Source organism: Herpailurus yagouaroundi, unplaced genomic scaffold, assembly GCF_014898765.1.
Source record: "Herpailurus yagouaroundi ecotype Mexico unplaced genomic scaffold, PumYag 195, whole genome shotgun sequence".
Classification (NCBI taxonomy): domain Eukaryota; kingdom Metazoa; phylum Chordata; class Mammalia; order Carnivora; family Felidae; genus Herpailurus; species Herpailurus yagouaroundi.
Window position 1 is genome coordinate 10,997,680 of NW_024412426.1, and position 21,778 is coordinate 11,019,457.

Genomic DNA, 21,778 nt, shown 5'->3' on the forward strand with positions numbered 1-21,778 from the left:
ACTGGTCTGGTCCAAGTCTCTATCATCTTACCTGGATTGTCCTAATAGTATCCTAATTGCTCAGGTTTTCCAACTCTGTCCCACTGCAGTAGCTAGAGGGCTCTTTTAAAAGTATAAGTTAAAAATCCTCCAATAGCTTCATATGTCACTCGGGGAAATGACCAAATTCCTTCACTGGTTCATAGGCTCTATGTGCTTTGCAAGTGTTTTAACCCCATCCAAATATCTCTCTGACCTCTCTCTCTTACTTATAACTTCCTTTAGGCCATTTGTTTTTGGTATCTTTGTTGTCCTTGAATTGAGCCGTATGCCTACCTCACGGTCTTTGCATGTGCTATTTTTCAGTCTGGAACACTTTTCTCCAGATATATGCATGACTGGCATCATTCTTACTTTATTTAATTTTTGCTGTGCTCAAAACTCACTTTATTAGAGAAGCCATCTACTACAAATAACAAGACAGCATTTCTGTATTCCTGATACTCTATATCTTGATTTAAGCCTTAGCAATTATGATACTTGATTATTATATGTTTAGTTATTTATTATTGGTCTCTCCCAATTAATTATGAGCCACATGAACTCAGAGATTTTGTTTTTTTTGTTCACAACCCCCAGCACCTCAAACAATGCTTGACACTATTGAGTGAATTAATTAATTAATTAAATCAGATTGTTACCTATTGCGGGCCTACTGACAATTAAGACTTATCTCTCATTGGAGAAACAAAGGTATCTATCCTATCAAAGAACTTCAAGACTTAGATATGGTGATGGTGAATGTATCCATGAAATTATTCTTCATGAGGTCCCTGACTCTGTCTTCTTATGGATTTATCCTGATAACTATTTCTTTAAGAATTCACTTAAAAATTAAAATTAATGATAAAATAATGACTATATTGCTTTAGTTTGGACAGGGCTCTTTCAGGCCTTAAAATAAGTTGATCATAATGGCAATTGGCTTGACTAGACTTTGTGCCACCTGTTTGCTATAGGAAATCTTTCCCCTTCACAAACCTTGGGGCAAAGCATGAAGAACTGGGAGAATAATGGCCACAACTATCCTCTGGGAACAGACTTAAGGGCTATGTCGCTTCCTTTAAAAAACACACCACACATACCCACTGCTAATATAAATACAATAGCCATGAGTCTGACTGCCATGGAGACCCAGCTGCACCACAAACCTCATGCCAGATGAACAGAAGGTTAAAGGAAGGAATCTGCTGAAAAGGCCAAAAGTTTGGTTTGCTTACAGAATATTTTTTATAACCTTTGCCCATTCAGCAATTGTGGTGTCACTGTTTTGTTTCTGTCCCTACTCCACAACATAGTACAGGGTCAAGTGTCCATCAGTGACTTATCTTACCCTTCTTGTTTTTTTTTTGGTTTTTTTTTTTTGGTGTTTAATGTGGTTGTGCTTGATTAGGATAAACAGAAAAGAAGATTTGAATGAGTTCCTGTTTCAAAGGAAAGGGGGAACCCTGGTGATGCCCCACCCATATCCCCTTCATCTATTCTGAAGGTCACCTGCCAGTGGTTCCCACACACTTTGGTGGATTCCTGTGACTCTCCTCCTGAGAGCATTGTCTAGTTTCAAGAGTAAGCTTCACCATATTCTCTTATGCTCTAAAGACTGGAGCAGACCAAAAATGCTGAGAGCCAACACTCTAGGAGCTGCCCTCAACCAATGAGGATGGGAGTAGGTGATGAAGAATTCAGCTTTTCATTCACTCACAGGGACAGTTCTCAGATGTATTACATCCATTTTCTTATAACATCCCCAGAAGTATTAAGCCCCAGTCACCCACAATTCATTAACTCACAGTTTATTGGCTTTACCCCGTTTGTGTTTAATTTTCCTATTCCCATAATGTTCTTCACAGAATCACTTCCCAAATAAATTACTTGTGCTGAAATTTCTTTTCTCGGATTCTGATTTTGGGGAATCCAAACTGAGATGGGCATATTTTGCTACCTGAAATGGCCTGGACCTATATTTGCTCTTAAGGAGAGCAAGAATTTGGAGTACAGAATTTCTGGCAGCTGCTGCTGCCACCTAGAAATTGTTATTGAACAACATGAAGCAATATGGCAAGGCTGAAACTGGTAATGTATCTTATCATTTGGATAATAATAAAATTACTTGTCACTTAGTAAATACCAAAGAAATAATACTTCATTTCTTCACTTACTTTATTGACTTAAGTATATGTAAATTATCAAAGTGAATAACATAGTAATGCATATTATTGTTTGTATGATAATCAGATTCATTGTTTGTTATAGGGTACTTTTAAGAATTAATGGTCATCTATTGAATTTTATAAACATATTCAGGAATGAGGAAGCTTTAGAAAAAAGCACTCCAGAAATCTGCATTAAGATTCCTTTGAGGGGCACCTGGCTGGCTCAGTCAGTAGAGCATATGACTCTTGAACTTGGGGTTTTGAGTTCAGGCCCCCCATTGGGTGTGGAGATTACCTAAAAACAAAATCTTACTATATGCTAAGAACTTGGATGTAAATTAAAAAAATAAATTAAATTTTAAAAATCTTAAAAAAATAAAAGATTCCTTTGAATCTTTGTTAAGTACTGGCTACACGTGAAAAGAGTGAAATTGCACAAACTGTTCAAAGAATACTGGGAAGGGAGGGTCAGCTTGCATAGAGATGAAGGTTTTCAAACTTGATCATCCATGGTGGAGAATCTTTGGAGATCACCTGGGACATTTAGTAGGGATTCTTGAGAGGTCACACTTTAGAAGTAGGACACAATTCCTGGAGTGAAAACTATTTTAGCACTACTTAGAAAAGCTTAAAAATAGTCCTCAGGAAGATTACTTTGATTTGAGAGTGATGTAAGTGTCTATGAATACAAAACCCAACCCTCTTTAAAAGAACAACAAAATCCAGACACTCAAGAATATAAGATATACAATGTACAATTGTGCAGTGTGCAATGTACAATTCACAGACCCAATAAGTTTTTCTTTTGCTAGTTATAAGAAGGAGGAAAATGTGATCTCTAACCAGGAAAAAGGACAATAGAAACAGATCCAGAAATTACAGAAATGCTAGAAGTAACAGATGATAGATGACCGTTATTAATATTGTGTTCAAGTATATAAAGACATGAACATGTGAGAAAAGAGATGGAAGATATAAAAAATAAGTTAGAATGAACTTCAGGAGTAGAAAAATTAAGTATTTGAAATGAAAAAATCCACTGGATAGGATGAACAACAAATTTCACACTGCAGAAGAAAAGACTAATGACTTTGAAAAGATATAGCAATAGCATCTATCCAAAATGAAGCAGAGAGAACAATAACTTTAAGAAATGAACAAAAGTTCAGTGACCTCTGAGACAGTATTGGGAATTCCAAGATACATGTAACCTGAATCCCAGAATAAAGAGAGAGAAAGGAAGAGAAAGCAAATATGTTGGAAGAATCAATGGCCGAAACAGTTCCAAATTTGATGAAGACTATAAACCCACAAATCCAAGAAGTTCAAAGCACCTCACATAAGATTTCACACACACATAGTAATACCCACATTTGGAGTGACATAAAGCACATTATAAAGTTCTGAAAAACAGTGATAAAGAAAAATATTTTAGCAGCTGCCAAAGAAAAATGATAGTCTATACAGAGAAACAAAGTTAAGAATTATTCATACCTGTGGTCAGAAACTATGTAAACCAGAAAGAAAAATGAACCAAAATCTTTAAAATACTAAAAGAGGAAGTGCCCGGAGTGGCTCAGTTGGTTGAGTGTCCAACTCGATTTCAGCTCAGGTCATGATCCCAGGGTCATAGGATGGAGCCCCGCATCAGGCTCCGCACTGAGCATGGAAGCTTGCGTGAGTTCGAGCCCTGAGCTGGGCTCTGTGCTGAAGCCCAGCTCAGAGCTTGAAGCCTGCTTCAGATTCTGTGTCTCCCTCTCTCTCTGACTTCCCCCACTAATACTTTGTCTCTGTCTCTCTCTGAAAAATACACATTAAAAAATTATTTAAATAAATAAATAAATAAATAATGAAAAATAAAATACTGAAGGAGGAAAAATATTGTCAACCTAGAAATCCATATGTAACTAAAATATTCTTCAGAATATGGTTATTTTTTTAAGACAACAGCTGTGACAATTCATCATCAAGAGGACTACATTACAAGAAAGTTAGAAAAAAAGTTGCTCAAATAGGAGACAGTGACACAAGATGAAAACATGGATTTATTTAAAAGAATTAAGAGTAATCAGCAATAATAAATATGTAGATAAATATAAAAGATTATTTTCTCATTTTAAAATTTCTTTAAAATATAATTAACCTTTTACAGTAATAATAATAATAATGTTTTCTTTACTTTATAACAGATGTATAAATAAAGCAAATGACATTAATGGCATAAAAGAAAAGAGGAGGAAGTGGAAACATAATGCAAATGTCTTATATGTCAATTGATATAATATTATTGAAGGTAGTTTGGATAAATTAAATATGTATGTTATAAACCCTAGAGCAACCAGTTTTTCTTTTAAGTATAGGTAATAAAATAGTAAATAAACATAAAATTGATAGGCTAAAATTGATAAAATGGAGATAAAATGAATGCTACAACATAATGAACTAAACCAAAAAAAAAAAAAGACAGAGAGAAGATAGATAGATAGATAGATAGCAGATAGAATGAGTAGAAAAAAAGAACAAAATTGTAGGTTTAAATCCAAATATATTGAACATTACATTAAATATAAATGACCCACATATTTCAATTAAAAGACAAATTCTCAGATTAATAAAAAAGCAAGATCCAACCATACACTATCTATAAGAAACCCATTTTACATGTAAAGACACAGATACCTTAAAGGAATATGATGGAAGATTTAACACAAACAACAAAAAAATAGATCAATTGGATATTAGCAAAATTAAATCTTTTTGCTTCAAAAGACACCATCCAAAACGTGAAAAGACAATCCTCAGCATAAGACAAATATTTTTGAATCAGGACTCTTATAAGGGACTTGTGTTTAGGCTATATAAAGCATCACAGCTCAATAAAAAAAGATTACCTATTTTTAAAATGGGAAAGGATCTGAATAGACATTTCTCCAAAGAAGATATACAAATGGTCAATAAGCACATGAAAAGATGCTCAACATCATTAGCCATCAGTGAAGTGCAAATCAAAACCACAGTGAGATACCACTTCACACCCATTAGCATAGCTAGAATAAAAAAGACAATAGAAAGTTGATAAAAGTATGGAGAAATTAGAACCTTTATACACTGCTGGTGGAAATGTAAAATGGTGCATCCACTTTGGAAAACAATCTGGAAATTCCTCAAAATGTTAAACATGGAATTATTGTGTGACTCAGCAATTCTATTCCTATGTATATATCCAAGAGAAATAAAAATGTATATCCACATAAAAACTTGTACATAAGTATTCATAATATTATTCACAATAGCCAAAATAACTCAAATATCCATGAACAAATGAATGGATAAATAAAATGTGGTAAATCCACATAGTAGAATATTATTTAATTATTAGATGGAAAAAATACTGATATAATCTGCAATATGAATGAACCTTGAAAATATTATGCTAAAGGAGGCAGACACAAAAGGCTACATATTGTATTATCCCATTTCTTTTTTTAAGTTTACTTTTATTTATTTTGAGAAAGATACAGAGAACAAGCGGGGGAGCAACAGAGAGAGAAGGAGACAGAGAAATCCCAAGCAGACCCCACACCATCAGCACAGAGCCTGACATGGGGCTCGATCTCATGAACTGTGAGATCGTGACCTGAGCTGAAATCAAGAGTCAGAGCTTAACTGATTGAGCCACCCAGGTGCCCCTGTATTATTCCATTTCTATGAAATGTTCAGAAGAGGAAAGTCTACAGAGACAAAAGTAGATTAGTGGTTCCAAGGTCTGGGTGAATAGGGAAAATGGGATGACTGCTAAAGGATGTATAGTTTCTTTTTTTTTTTTTAACATTTATTTATTTTTGAGACAGAGAGAGAGCATGAATGGGGGAGGGTCAGAGAGAGAGAGGGAGACACAGAATCCGAAACAGGCTCCAGGCTCTGCACTGTCAGCACAGAGCCCGACGCAGGGCTTGAACTCACGGACTGTGAGATCATGACCTGAGCCGAAGTCGGACGCTCAACCGACTGAGCCACCCAGGCGCCCCTATAGTTTCTTTTTAAGGTGATGAAAATGTTCTAAAATTGGTTGTGGTGATGGTTGCACAGCTATGAATATGCTAACAACTATTGAATTGCACACTTTAAAAAGAGTTAATTGTATGTTATGCGAATTATATCTCAATAAAGCTGTTATAAAAATAGTAAAATGATGGAAAAGTTATGCCGTGCAAAAACTAATAAAAAAGCTGAAGTAGACTTTGGAACAAAAATATTACCAGGGATAATGGGGAGCATTTTATGATGATGGAGTCAATTTACCATGCAGATATAACAGCTCAAATGCACCCAAAAATAGACCTCCAAATATATGAAAAGTTGACCAAACTAAAAGTGAAATAAGAAAATCCATAAGTATGGTTGGAGATTTCAGTTTTTATCTCTCAGTAATTGACACAGAAACTATATAAAAAATTAACAAAGATATCAAAGTCCTGAGCAAATTTGTCAACCAACTTGGCCTAATCAAGATCAATAGAATACTTCACCTAACAGCAAAATATACATTCTTTTCTAGTGTTCCTGGAACATTCACTAAAATAAGCCATTTTCTGGGGCATAAAATAAATCTCAATAAATTAAAAAATATATAAATAAAAAATCATGGTCTCTGTCTATAATAAGAATTAAATCAGAAATGATAAAAAAAAGTATCTGGATATTTGGAAATTAAATAAGCATTTCTAAAGAACCCACGGGTCAGAAAAGACATCACAAGAGAATTTAGAAAACATTTAGAACTGAATAACAATGAAAATGCAACATGTTAAAATTAGAGAGACATAGCTGAAACACTTAGCAGTTTAGTGTGTAAATCACTCTTAAAGGGAAATTCATAGCTTTAAAAGCTTATATTTAAAAAGACAAAAGGAGGGGCGCCTGGGTGGCTCAGTTGGTTAAGCATCTAATTCTGGATCTCTTGGTTCATGAGATCTAGCTTGGTTCATGAGTTGAGCTTTGGGCTGACAGTGGGGAGCCTGTTTGGGATTCTGTCTCTCCCTCTCTCTCTGCCCCTCCCCAACTTGTGTGCATGCTCTGGAAAGAAAGAAAGAAAAGGATTAAAATTAAGTATTTAACCTTCCAATGTAAAAATCTAGATAAAGAAGAGTAAATTGAAATGTTATAGAAAATAATAAAAATGATTTAAAAAATCAGTAAGATCAAAAGCAATTTATTTAATCAATAAAATTGATAAACCTTTAGTCAGAATTATTAAGATTAAAAAAACAGAGAAATCACAAATTACTAACATCAATAATAGGAAGAGACATCACTGCACATCCTTCAGATATTAAAAAGATAATAAGAAAAAACTTTTTAGAAGGAAATATAGGCAAACATCTTCGTGGCCTTCAGATAGTCAAAGATTTCTTAGTTCAAAAAAAAAAAAAAATAAGGATAAACCCTAAATGAAATAATGATAAATTGGAGTTTATCAAAATAAAAAAACTTCTGCTCTTTCAAAGACCCTTTTAAGAAAATTAAGACAAGCCACAGGGGGGAAAAAAAAAAAAAGACAAGCCACAAACAGAGAAGACAGTATTTACAGTGCACATATCTGACATAAGACTTATATCCAGAATATACAAGGAACTCTCCAGAATATACAGAGAACTCTCTTGATCAATCAGTACACAAACACAAACAACACAAGAATGCTCAATAAGTGCATGAAAAAATGGGGCACCTGGGTGGCACAGTTGGTTAAGCATCTGACTTCAGCTCAGGTCATGATCTCATGTTCCATGGATTTGAGCCCCACATCAGGCTCTGTGCTGAGAGCTGCTCTGTGCTGGAGCCTGCTTCAAATTCTGTGTTGGCCTAGCTCTCTGCCCCTCCCCCACTCACACTCTGTCTTTCAAAAATGAATAAATGTTAAAAAAAATTAAAAAATAATAAGTTCATGAAAAAATGATTAACATGAATAATAAATAGGGAAATTCTAATTATACCTAAATTCTAATTATATAATTTTATACCATTTGGATCTCTTTTTCTTTATTATCATGCATCATTTATTGAATACATCATCTTTTGCCTATTGTGTGTAATACTACCTCTGTTATATATGAACTTGCCATATATGTGAACATCTGTTTCTGAGATCTATTTGTCTATCCCTGTGCCAACACTACATATTCTTAGTTACTATAGCTTAATAATAAGTATTATATTTGGTAGGGCAACTGTCCCTCTCCAGCAGAAATAAACAAATCCTCTCTGAGGAAGCAAATTTTACAACTGTTAAGGAACAAAAATTCAACTGAGAAAAATTTTAAAGATATAATTGGTTTATTAATGAATTTATGAATTGAACATTATCCCATCTAACAAGCAGAGGGGAGCTCTGGGGAGCTGTACCAAATGGAAGGATTTCATAGACAGAAATGGGGCAGAACAAATTAGCAAAAGAAAAGAAAAGATTGTTTCCGGCACGGTCACCTTCTCTTAGGGGGTAGGACAGGGAGTTTTATTAAATGGATTGCCTCATCTTTTGGGGGTAGGTAAACAGGATCCATGTGACAGATTACCTCATTGCTGCTGACCAGAAAATTCCTGACTGGTTAAGGCTATATTTCTTGGGGAGGTTGAAACTGCAATTGGATTAGATATTAAGCCCCACTTGGTGACTTTGTCCAGCATAACTGACTCCATTCTGGGCTTGTGGTTTTCTATTTTAACACAAACCTCAAAGAAATCCCATAGTTAAGGTTGTATGTTCCATGCACTCACCAAAATGCTACTGCACGTAGAGAAAATACACAACCATAAATGAGATTCAACAAAAATAGCAAACCACAGAATCAGACCTGCAAAAACTGATATTATAATTATCAGATACCAGATATATAATAAAAAATAAATATGTATAAATCCATATAAAGGAATAGAATTAGAAAAAAGAATTCTGAAAAGAATCTACAGCAATGAAAATTATAATAACTGAAAGTAGGATCTGGATAGATTGATTTAACATTATATTAAACACAGTTAAAGAAACAATTAGTGATTTGGAAGTTAAAGCTGAAGAAATTACACATAATGTGGGACAGAGACAAGGCAAAGGGAAATATGGCAAAGAGATTCAGAAACAGGGAAAGAAGAGTTAACAGATCCAACTTATATATAATCTGAGTTCTAAAAAGAAATAACCATGGGGACACACAATATTAAAAGACATAATGACTGAATGTTTTCAAGAAGGGATTAAGAACACCAAACCTTAAACCAAGGAAGTTCCCCAAAGTAACAAACACCATAAGTAAAAAGAAATACACATGAGTGACAAATTAAAAACAATGAAAACATAGAGAAGAGAAAAGAAGCAGCCAGAAAGGAAAAAAAAAGAGAGAGAGAGAGAGAGGAGGACATCTACAGTGACTGATAGCTGACTTCTCAGAAACAACAGTGGAACCCAAAAGAACTGAAAATACATTTTCAGAGTACTGTAAGAAAATAACTTTCAACCTAGAATTCTATACAGTTAATCCTCAGAAAACATGAGTTTGACCTGCACGTGTCCACTTACATATAGATTTTTTACAGTCCAATACTATAAATTCATTTTCTCTTCCTTATGGTTTTCTTTACAATGTTTCCTTCTCTCTAGCTTCCTTTATTGTAAGAATACAGTGTATAATGCATATAATAACATACGTAATATGTGTTAATCAGCTATGTTATCGGTAAGGCTTCTGGTCAACAGTAGACTATTAGTAAAGTTTTGGGAGAGTCAAAAGTTATACCCAGATTTGCAACTGTCAGCACCCCTAACTCCTGTGTTTTTCAAGGGTCAACTGTATTCAGTGATACAATCATTCAAAAGTAAAGGCAAAATAAAGATATATTCAGACACAAGCCCAAAATGGTTTACTACCAACACATCTTCACAAAAGAACTTCTAATGAAGGTGTATCATGTCAGAAGGAAGATTTGTGATGTATGAAAATGGAAAGCATAAATATTGACTATGTACAATGGCAAAATTAATGTCTAATTGGTGAGGCTACATATCAAGAGAGGATAGCATATTGCTTAGGGAGGGTGATGATTGGCTTGAAACATTTGAAGACTCATATGGTTCTGAAGAAAAGTAAAATTATTTAACATGTTAATGCATGTTAAAATTTCTAGGATAATCATTAAAGGGATAGGATAGAAATAGCTGTAAATGTTAACTATTATCATCATTATTGTTATTATAGTTGCAATTATTATGTTCTTATAGAAAAAAAAAGAAAGAAAGAGAAGTGGGGGAGAAAAAGAGAAGGAAATGATTCTATAGTCAAATCAGTTTTTCTTAACCAAAACAGATTTATTTCCTGCTTGATTTCTCTAAGTTTTTTCTCAGCTAATGGGCATTCTAAATCCCCAGATAGACTGTAGAGGGTGTGCAGAATTTTGTTTATTTGACATCAGAACCTTTAGCTCATTAAACATTTATTAATATATTGAGAAACTTGCAGGTTAGAGAATACCTTTTAAACTGAATGTGAATCTCCTACAGCTTGATTTGCTTGTTTAAGGGATTAATATAACCGTGTGGGCTTGAAGAGAGCAACAGACTAGATTAACAAGGTCAATCTCAGAAAGACCTCAGGTCTGAAAAAAGAAGACAGTAAAGAAGAGTTGAAAATACTCTTGTCCAATGACACCAGGAAGGAGGGGACATATTGCAAGTTATTAAACTGGAAGAAAAAAATTAAAGCACCACCTAGCAAATAGGTTGGAAAGCTTCTGCTATAAGGCTGGTGGAACATCTGGGAACACTGCCAAGTAATTTTGGGGAAGAGACTTGGCACTAATTGTGGCCTTGTGTTCTTTGTGAAAGAAGAAAAAGATTATTTTATAAGTCATAATACACTACCTAGAAGCCAAATTGCCAGTTAAAATTCTATTTGCGGGCAGGTGTAAGGTTTCAATATAGCTTTCACCTAACATCATAGAATACTGCCTCTTTGTAATCAAATAGGATGCCAACTATCGTTTCAGCTCCATTTTTGATGTTTCAAATGTTCAGAAAAATAGCAGGTTAGGAATGTCTGTAATTATAATGGAATCTTATGTGTCTGCTCTAAATGCAGCTGTTTGGTTTATACAGTCCAGAGGAAATAAGTCACCAAATATAGAAAGGTGCTTTTGCTCTTATCAACTCAATTAATTATTTCCTCTGGAAGTTAACATTTTATTTATTTTATTTTTTTAATGTTTACTTGTTTTTGAGAGAGAGAGAGGAGGAGGAGGAGGGGCAGAGAGAGAGGGAGACACAGAATCTGAAGCAGGCTCCAGGCTCTGAGCTGTCCACACACAGCCCAACACATGGGCTCAAACTCAGGAACAGTGAGATAATGACCTGAGCTGAAGTCAGATACTTACCCGACTGAGCCACCCAGGCACCCCTAGAAGTTAACATTTTAAATGGATCCAAACAAAGAGAAAGGGGAAGGTATTTGGTGGCTAGCTTTTAAAATTCTATGCTGTTTAGTATCTTTTTTTTAAAAAAGTCTGTGATACTTAAGTTGCCACTGATGTAATATAATCCCATTGATGCTTTTATGTAACTATACATACACTAGGCTTGTTTTCTCTGAAGACTTAAAGAAATTTGGAGGCATCAATCTTCACATTCCTCGTGGTGGAAGGCTTAAAGAGCAAGCCACATCTGAGCTGGCCTTGAAAACTCTGGTAAGTGGAAAGAAGAGATGCCTTTCACCCCATTCTCCACAACTGGAATGCCCTTGGCACTTTTTTCTCTTGCTCTCCAAATCCTAATAGGCTCAGGGCCTGCCACCACCATGAAGCCTCCCTTGATGTCTCTGGTCCATCTTAAGATCTTTTCTTTCTCTGAAGGAAAAGCAGGTATCTCTTGTTCTCTTCATGGTAGCACTCATATCCTACTGCTGTTCATTGTGCCCTCATTATTATATGACCTACTCTTCTAAACAGAAAGATTCTTCCAGGCACAGCCAGTTCTTATATTTCTTCTTCTATTTATTTATTTTACAGAGATTTATTATATTTAGAGAGAGTGTGGGCACTTGTGGGGTGGGGGTGGGGGTGTGTGGAAAGGGAGGGAGAGAGAGAGAGTCCCGGGGCTGGAACTCACAAACTCTGAGATCCTGACCTGAGCGGAAATCAAGAGTTGGACGGTTAACCAGCGGGACCACCCAGGCCCCCAGGGTAGCTCTTATATTTCTGATTCTCGTTCAGTTCAGTGCTGGGGTTACAGTCGGTGGCCCATAAATACTTGTTAATAAAGTGACTAATGAAAGACCTAGAGAAGTCAACTGCTTAGGAAACAATTATTCTGGCTGCTCCCTGACAGCAGGGAGGTTCGGGGTGGTCTGCGGTTTGGGAATGACTTGTATGTTACCATTCTTGCCATCCATTTTGAAAGAGTTCAAGGGAACACACTGCTTCGGGGAGCGCTGGTTTCTTGTCTGTGCTTATGATCCGGTTGGACCAAAAGCAAACTGAAGGGCCTTTCCCAGAGAGTCACAGCCCTCTCTGTGACAAAGGAACTGCTGTGGACGGCTGAGGGAGGACGGGGGTCGGGGCAGGTCGGAGCTGGAGCCACAGCTCTATTTTTCAGTCCTCCTTTGTCCTTTAGCCACCACACCTTGTTCTTGCCCGGTTTGTTCTTCCAACCCCAACACCCCCTTCCTTGTAGGCTTGGATCTTAAAGGACTGCTTCAAGGTGAGGATTTTGAAAAGTACGTTGGGCACTTGTAAGCTCCTCCCCCAAGCAAAGTCAGCAGGAGGCATGTTGACGATGGCTGTTTGCTCTCAACACACGGAGAGTTTGCAGAAAACTGGAGGTCAGACCCCTGCCTCTTCTTGGGCTCCGGAGGCCTCGTGCGGCCAGGACAGATGCAGCGGGCCTAGCGACTATTGCAAGCCCGCATCGGACCGGGCAGAGCTAGGGGAACACAGCCTTGCGCCCTGCCGCTTCGGCCGGTGACGCGTGGGTGAGAGGACCCGTGTGCAGTGCGGATGGCGCAGGGTCTGCTCTGAAGACGCACGGAGCAGGCTCCTTGAATGCGATGCCCACTGAGGCGGCGCAGGACCCACCGCCGCATCAACTGCTGATCAATTCAGTGGTGGCGTTTCCGCAGGAATGGGAAATTACTTATTCTCAGATCCTTAGCTGGTTTCCTTTTACATAACTTCTGCGTCTTTCAATTATGTTCACTTTGGGGGAGCCCTAGGGCTCTCCTAAACCGTACAGGTGTGGAATTTTAATAAAACACGATTTATTAACATCCGAGCTCACAAAATTGGTAAATTATGGAGATGGATTATTTTTACCGCAAAAGGATTTTGTGATCAAATTCAGGTTCCCTTTTATTAATCCCTAATTCTCCTAGTGTGTATAATAACATAACATTGTGGATTTCTTCAGAAGTAATCCATGTGCCCAGCTACAGTACATCATGGCAGGTAAAACCATGTTATTTGACTTCAACAGGACCTAGATTTGAGACCAGGCTCTGACACTTACTTGCTGTGCGTTTGAATACATTTATTATCCTGTCAAAAATACAAATTAAAATTGTTGCAAGTGTTAAATGAGATAGCATAGCTCGAACACTTAGCATACAGTAAGAGCTCCCTATTTTAGTGAGCAATGCTTTGTCTTCTTATTAGAGTATTCATAAAGGTCGGTTGACCTACATCTGGTTTAAATGCAACTTTTTTTGTGTCTTTTGTGTAAGAGTTAGATCTACCTTTGTTACTGTGACTTACTTCTGTGACCATTCTGCCGGTTTCCAATCCTGCCCAGTGGTTTGGGTTCGATGTCCTTGGATTTCCCCAAAGGCCAAAGTCTTTCTATCACAGAAGTAGGTGGAAAAAAGGCTACTCCCATATCATACTGCCTGTAGGCTGAGAGTCTGCCTAATTAGATGGGTTTCTCTCTAAAATAATGCTTCTCAGAGCATAGCCAATGAACCCCTTTATCATAATCTTAGGAGTGTTTATTAAATTGCAGATTCCTAGGGTCCTACCTCACAGCTTTTGAAATAGAATCTTTTGTGGAGGTTCTAGGGTAAGAATCTTCATTGTAATAAGCACCCAGCTTATTCTGATGCTAACCAAATAAAATTGTAGAACTGCTCCAGTGCAGTCCTCAAGTTTGCCTGATTATGGAATGGCGTAGGGATATTTAATAAAAATAGAGGTTCCTGGGCCCCACCCCACAATTTCTAGGAAGGAGCCTGAGGATGTGTATTTTTAAAATATTTTTTAATGCTTATTTATTTTTGAGAGAGAGAAACAGATAGACAGAGCTCAAGTAGGGGAGGGGCAGAGAGAGAGGGAGACACAGAATCCTAAGTGGGCTCCAGGCTCCGAGCTGTCAGCACAGAGCCAGATACCGGGCTCAAACCCACAAACCTTGAGATTATGACCTAAGCAAGGTCGGACGCTTAACAGACTGAGCCACCCAGGTGCCCAGAGGATATTTTTTAATAAGTGCCCTCAGGTGATTCTGATGATCTGGCAAATGCAGGAAATGCTGCTCTAGAATGACTGGCCAGTGGCACCTTTGGTGGTAGTGGTGGTAGCAGGAAAGGGATGGGGGCAGTGATCAGGGACGGGATGATGGTTTGAATGATCCAGAGAGTGACTTAGGTCAAGAGCTGAGCCCCCGCTGTAAGGGTTCATCTTTGCTTTTTATTTATTGATTTTTTTTTATGTTTATTCATTCTTGAGAGAGACAGAGTGTAAGTGGGGGAGGGGCAGAGAGAGCAGGAGACACAGAACCCAAAGCAGGATCCAGTCTCTGAGCCGTCAGCACAGAGCCCAATGTGGGGCTTGAACTCACAAACTGCGAGATCATGACCTGAGCTGAGGTCGGACGCCCAATCGACTGAGCCACCCAGGCGCCCCAAGAGCTGAACTCTTAACCAGTAACTGAGCCACCCAGGCGCCCCTCCACATCACCTTTGCTTTTCAGCATCTCCCCCTGCATGCCAGTCTGTGTCCAGCCGCTCCCACAGTGTTTCAGAAAGCAAAACCGAGTCACTTTGGGGAGATGAAGCAAATGCAAGAGTGAATAGTGAAGCTCCTGGGCAGGAACCAGCAATCTCAGATGAACAACTGTGGGGCTGTGAGTAAATGGAAAGAACAGCTGCTTATCATAACAGCCATCCCTGGTTCTCTCTTACAGCCTGGCTGAAGTTCCCATTGTCACCTTTTTCAGGAATTGCCTCCTTTCCTTAAGACAGTCTGACTAGGTTTGTAACTCAAATGGCTTCCATCAAAACAACACCCTGAACCAGGTGCTGGCCATTCAGTGACCTGTGACTGAGCTGTGCCTTACCTACTGTCTTTCTGGACCTCTGTGCCAGCCTCTGCAGCCAGATTAGTTCTTTCAGAGCTTGCACTGGGTCCCGGCTTCTCCTCAGCGACAGCAGTCCAGGGATGACAGGTGCCATGCTTTCTGCACAAGTCTTCATCTGCGGTGAGTAGAACAGTAATGCTTCAACCTCATATTTTATCGGCAGATATGGCTACCAGGTAAAAAAACCTACTTGTTACAAAGATGCTCTCTTGGGATACTCATCCTCTCTCCATGGTGCTCTCCTTAATCCCAGAAAAGCTGGACAATACTTCCCTTAGTCTGCTGTCTACCCAGTGATGGGAAGGCAGCCTACAATCAGAGGAGTCTTCTCCCTCTCCGTCTTCAGCTGATGTTCACAAGGTACCTGTTCTGTAATTTTGCCCCCAGTTACTTTGGACCTGGATCTACCACCTCATGACAATACTGAGTTTTTTCTTTCCCTCGGTAGGGATTATCTATGATCCCAGTGGGTAATAGAATTTGCAATGAGGAAGACTCTGATACCACCATAGTCCTTCATCTATCTTGTTATATGACATTCTGGCCAGCAAACAAGGATGAGGGCTTTATCCGAGGGAGATATTGTAGTGTGTTCAACCAGAGATAAGTAAGATAAAGTCTAGGACAGAAAGAAATTCAAATGAGGAGTACAGCAACATTTCAGTGGATGACCTATCCCAGGGTCAGCCTGGCAATGAAAACATAAGAGTCAGGGTATTCAAAATATAAACAATATGGGAGTTCTTTAGTTGTGATATCTGTGTGTATCTATATCTCTATCTACAGAAAACTAAAATATTAATCCGGAAAAAGTGTTGATAATGTGCATTGTATTAAGTGTTGTGTTGTCAACTAATCTAGACCAATTTGTTCATTCACAACTGTTGGGTTCTTTTGGCAAATAACGGTGACCTCTAATGACTAAAGGTAGAGAGAGGAAGGGTCAAGGTCTCATTCCCAACAAACTTGTTACAAAGTGGTACATTACAAGAAAAGCAAATCTCAAACCAAATCCTGCAACACAAATGTGAACATTTATTAGCAAACAGACACGAAGAGTCATGCAATATGCTCTTATTGGCTCCCTCCCTTGGTCACTCTGCCAGTCCCCTTTCATGACAGTTTCACTAGTGACAGATATAGCAGTATTCTCTAGGGAGGATCAGCTAGCCATCCAGTCAGAATCAGACAGTAAGTCCTTTGGTAAGAGATGGGACACAGGACCGAATGGGACTTCTAGGCTGGTGCATCATACCAAGAGATATTAGGCTGCTGCACAAGAGAGGTTCATGCACAAGTGAGGGTGTCTGTACCTTGCGAGTCAGTTTACATATACTGAACACTATTCCAATTGCCTTTGAAAAACTATTTCTAACTCCAATTATGCTAATGAATAAACCCTTGACTACAGAGATAGACATCGTTGAAGCACTCCTAGTACTCTGGAGTAGACTCCTGAGTGGGCTTCTTAAAATTTTAACTAAGCACCTCTGGACAGTTTATCCCAGGTTAGGAATGTTAATTAGGTACTCCTAGCATATAGAATAAAACCAACACACACACACACACACACACACACACACACACACACACTTATGCTGAAGTATTTTATTTTATTTTATTTTATTTTTAATTTTTTTTTAACATTTATTTATTTTTGAGACAGAGAGAGACAGAGCATGAACGGGGGAGGGTCAGACAGAGGGAGACACAGAATCTGAAACAGGCTCCAGGCTCTGAGCTGTCAGCACAGAGCCCGACGCGGGGCTCGAACTCACGAACTGCGAGATCATGACCTGAGCCGAAGTCAGACGCTTAACCGACTGAGCCACCCAGGCGCCCCTTATGTTGAAGTATTTTAAAGTAAATTATACAACATAACAAGTGGACAACAGGGGTGCCTGCGTAGCTCAGTCAGTTAAGCATCCGACTCTTGGTTTCAGCTCAGGTCACGATCTCAAGGTTCGTGGGTTCGAGCCCTGCGTTGGGCTCTGAGCTGACGGCGAGGAGCCTGCTTGGGATTCTGTCCTCCTCGCTCTCTGCCCCCCCCGCCCCCTCTCTCTCTCAAAAATAAATAAATAAACATTAAAAAAAAACAAGTGGACAATAAAACAAATCTTCAATTTAGTTATAACATTGTCAACAAGAGGATTAAATGAGAATGATTAAATTCACATTATATATGGAAAAATAAATACAGCTAATTAAGAGTTATTTGAACTGGGGCGCCTGGGTGGCCCAGTTGGTTAAGCTCAGGTCATGATCTCGCGGTTCATGAGTTCGAGCCCCGCGTCAGGCTCTGTGCTGACAGCTCAGAGCCTGAAGCCTGCTTCAGATTTTGTGACTCCCTGTCTCTGCCCCTCCCCTGCTCATTCTCTCTCTCTCTCTCTCTCTCTCTGTCCCTCTCAAAGAATAAACATTAAAAAAAAAGAGTTATTTGAACCAACTTACCTTAACAGACAAAAGAACAGATAATATACCATTTGTTTCTGATATTCAGCTCCAGTTTCATTAAGGACCATCACATCAGATCAAGGGAAATTACTCTGCCTTCTGGAAAATACCATCCAGATCCTCATCTTTCATCATCCAGGTCATTCATTCATTTTTTTTCAACGGATGAACATTTACGGACTCTCTACTCCCAGACTGAGGTTACAAAGATGAATACAACTCGTCCCTGTGTTCAGTGAGTCTCCAGATGAGTGGAGAGAGCTGGCTTTTAAATAGATGCCATGAGTGGGAGTCCTAGGGTATAAACTCAGGACAGTAAAAATTGGTTAGCTTGTTTTCTATAATCATATTTAATTTCTATCTTGATCTCTCACTATGTTTGTAGTGAGAAGTTTACTCTTGGTCAATGCAGAGTGATAGATAATTCAGGGTTTCCCCCACGCCCTTCTCCGTGGGGCAGCATTTAGATTCCACTAGTTCCATGACATCAGTGGAAGGAACATCATTGTTTAGCATGTGGGCATCTGCTGTGGTGTGTGGGCTCATGTCTGGTTTCCAGTCACCAATTCACTCAGGACACACGGTGCCTTCCCATTTCCCACTGAGAGGCCCTTTCACCAACTTACTCCCAGCTCCTCAAGTTCCCTTCTTGGATATGAGAAGTGAAACTCTAAGTGTTCTCTTGCCCTCTCGGGCCCCGTCTCTGATAGCCTCTCCCCGCCCACCCTTACCCACCCTCAGATCATTCATCAACGGCTTACTATCTCTTGCTCCAGCCTCCCTTTTCTCTGGCTGCAGTCCATAGGATCTTCCAAATCAGTTTAGGGAAAAGAAACTTTGTGCTGTAATAATTTAGGACCTAGGCCTTTGATCCTTAAAAATATTCTTCTTTAAACAATGAACTTCCAGGGTGCCTGGATGGCTCAATCAGTTGACTTCAACTCAGGTCATGATCTCACAGTTCATGAGTTCAAGCCTCACGTCGGGCTCATCGTTGTCAGCACAGAGTCCCCTTTGAATCCTCTGTCCTCTCTCTCTCTCTGCCCCTGCCAGGCTCATGTGCTGTCTCTCTCTCTGTCTCAAAAATGAATAAACATGAACATAAACAATGAACTGCCAACTTGAGTCTATTTGGGGAAACTCAAAAAGCTCTATTAACTCATTTTTTGCTCTTCGGATTTTTTATTGAACAGCCTAACTCTGGAGGGTAGTGAGTATAGACTGCCCCTCTGCTCTAAATGGGGAAAGAGCAGGGTTATCAGAGAATATGAGGGAAAGAAGTATAGGTTTTTTCCTAAATGCTTTCCTTCCATATAGCAATTCCAGTAGAGTATAAAGGGATGTGATAGAGGGGACATCAGGTATATTGTGCACACATGAGAGGGTCACTTAAAAGCTGACTGGGAGGTTCAGGGGAGGTTTCCTGGAGGAAGAAGTTAGCTGAGTGGTTGGAGGAGTAGAGGGGGCAGAGAGGGTAGCATGATAGAGGGCCATAGGCATGATAGAGAATGTGTCATATTTAGGGATCCACAAGCAATTTAGTGTGGCTGGAATATAATTTATCGTAGAATTGAAAGTTGGCAACATATGAGGTTACACTAGAAAACTGGGTTCAGATCATGAAATATACTATCTTAAAAGCAATGGAAAGCCACAAGGAGAGTGACATTATTAAATCTATACCATAGAGAGGTCAATCTGCCTTTGGTGAGAAGTGACTAAAAGGCAGTGTACAGCAGGCAGGGAAACCAGTGAAAATGAGCTTTTAGGAACCAAGAAACATTATGAGGCTCTGATTGGCTATAATGGCAAATGGAGGTGAAGAGAAAGGGAGATACTGGAGACATAATTAGGAGGTAGAATAAGAGATTTAGTAGTGGGTTGAATGATTCCAATGTCTTTAGTGGATGATGGTGTCATTCTCCAAAACAAAGAATGTAAGGGGAAGAACTCATTTGGGAGGTGAAGGAGGAAGATAAAGTAAAAAAAAAAAAAAAAAAAAAAAAAAAATTAATGTCTGTATGACATCCAAACAGCTGTCTAGCAGCATTACCCCTGAGGCAAAAAATCTGGGCTGGAGATGGGAAGTGGAATTCAGTTCCATAAAGAAGGTAGTTGAAGTCTAAGGAGTGACTTAAAATCATAGGAAGCAAGTATATACAGAGGACTAACTCCAGATGCTTAAAGATCACCAACATTCAAAAGTCAATTCCTTCTGTGTCTTCTCTTCTGTTTCTAAGCTGGTTTGCATCAGAAAGAGAATTATCAGGTCAGGATTTTAATGCCAACTGCAGAGAATTCTCTCTCTCTGTTTACAGTTGGTTGAAGCTCTGGTTTTGAGAACAGCGTCTTCAACAACTGTTTTCAACCACTTTAGAGACCTGGTTGGAACATAGTTTTTCTCTTGTTAACTTATTGTCAGTGAAATGTGACATCCTCCTGGTAACTGGCAAATGTATCTCCTACTCTAGTTTGTCCTGTGGTGAGGGAGAGGGGCAGGAATGTTTTCATGGTTCCCAAACTGAAAGGAGAGAACTATGTCCAACCTTTGTGCTGCTAAAAAGATCTCCATTTCTTCTCAGAAGTCTTACACTTAAGACTTTTATACCTTAAAAATATAGTCCATGATGAAGTTTGGGGGTAATGGGGGTTCGTGGGGTCACGTCCAAGAAAGAATTCTTTTTTTAATGTTTATTTATTCTTGAGACAGAGACAGTGTGTGAACAGGGGAGGAGCAGAGAGAGAGGGAGACACAGAATCGGAAGCAGGCTCCAGGCTCCGAGCTGTCAGCACAGCCCGATGCGGGGCTCAAACTCACGGGCTGTGAAATCATGACCTGAGCTGAAGTCGGACACTTAACCGACTGAGCCACCCAGGCACCCCCAAGAAAGACTTCTTGAAGACTTCTTTGGTGCAAAAAGGTGATTTTATTAAAGCATGGGGACAGGACCCATGGTCAGGAAGAGCTGCGCTGGGGTCCTGATGGGTAACTCATTACCTACCCTCAGATTGGGAGGGGGTCAGAGCTAGAGTAAGTCTCCATGGAATTTTGGAAGCAAAGTTTCCAGGGCCTTGAGGGGCTAGCTGTTGCTAGGGAAACACCATTTAGTACCATTTAATAAAACCTCAGTAATGAGACCCTTCAGATGCATGTCAGGGGGCCATAAGCTTGGAGTATGATTGCCAGCACATATCTTGGGGCAGTTGAGATAAAGGAAATAGACTTACAGGATCCTCGAGGTTGGGGCACTATTAAGCCAAGGTTCTCTTTTGCCCCCAGCAAAATGTCATCATGGAGGCAGCTGAGCTCCTAGAGGGAGGTCACTCTGCCGGTTTCAAGGACTTGTCAATGGGCTGTAGGCAGTAAGGAAATTTAATTTTTCATTTGCCTCAGTTTCCCACATCACCATGGCAAGCACTTAAACCCCTTTCCTTTGTTCTTGGGTAGCTAGGAATGTCCAAGGAATATCACACAGATCCCACCTGGGTGGGAGGGGGTGCTAGCTTGTGCTTTGCCCCACAGCCTGCCTCATGCTCCCTCATCACCTCCTGGTCTGTAACAGAAGATTTCTTAATGTTTTGATATCACAGGACACCCACTGATGAGATTTTTATGCGTAGAGTTGTAAAGTGTTTCTTTAAAAACTCTTTATTTTGTTAGGACAACAACAAAAGCCCCAAAGTAACATTTGGGTGAAGAAGGAAGGAAGGAAGGAAGGAAGGAAGGAAGGAAGGAAGGAAGGAAGGA

The 21,778-nt window shown here is 39.2% G+C and overlaps 1 long non-coding RNA gene across 2 annotated transcripts in view; it reads left to right on the forward strand.

Moving 5' to 3' along the window:
• The first annotated feature begins 1,936 nt into the window (after positions 1–1,936).
• LOC121011836 (uncharacterized) overlaps positions 1,937–21,778 on the forward strand; it is a 73,495-nt gene continuing 53,653 nt past the window's right edge. For both annotated transcript variants that reach the window (XR_005781790.1, XR_005781791.1), the window contains exons 1-3: positions 1,937–2,112; positions 11,810–11,918; positions 15,403–15,696. This is a non-coding gene — a long non-coding RNA (uncharacterized LOC121011836). The remainder of the gene's footprint in view (positions 2,113–11,809; positions 11,919–15,402; positions 15,697–21,778) is intronic.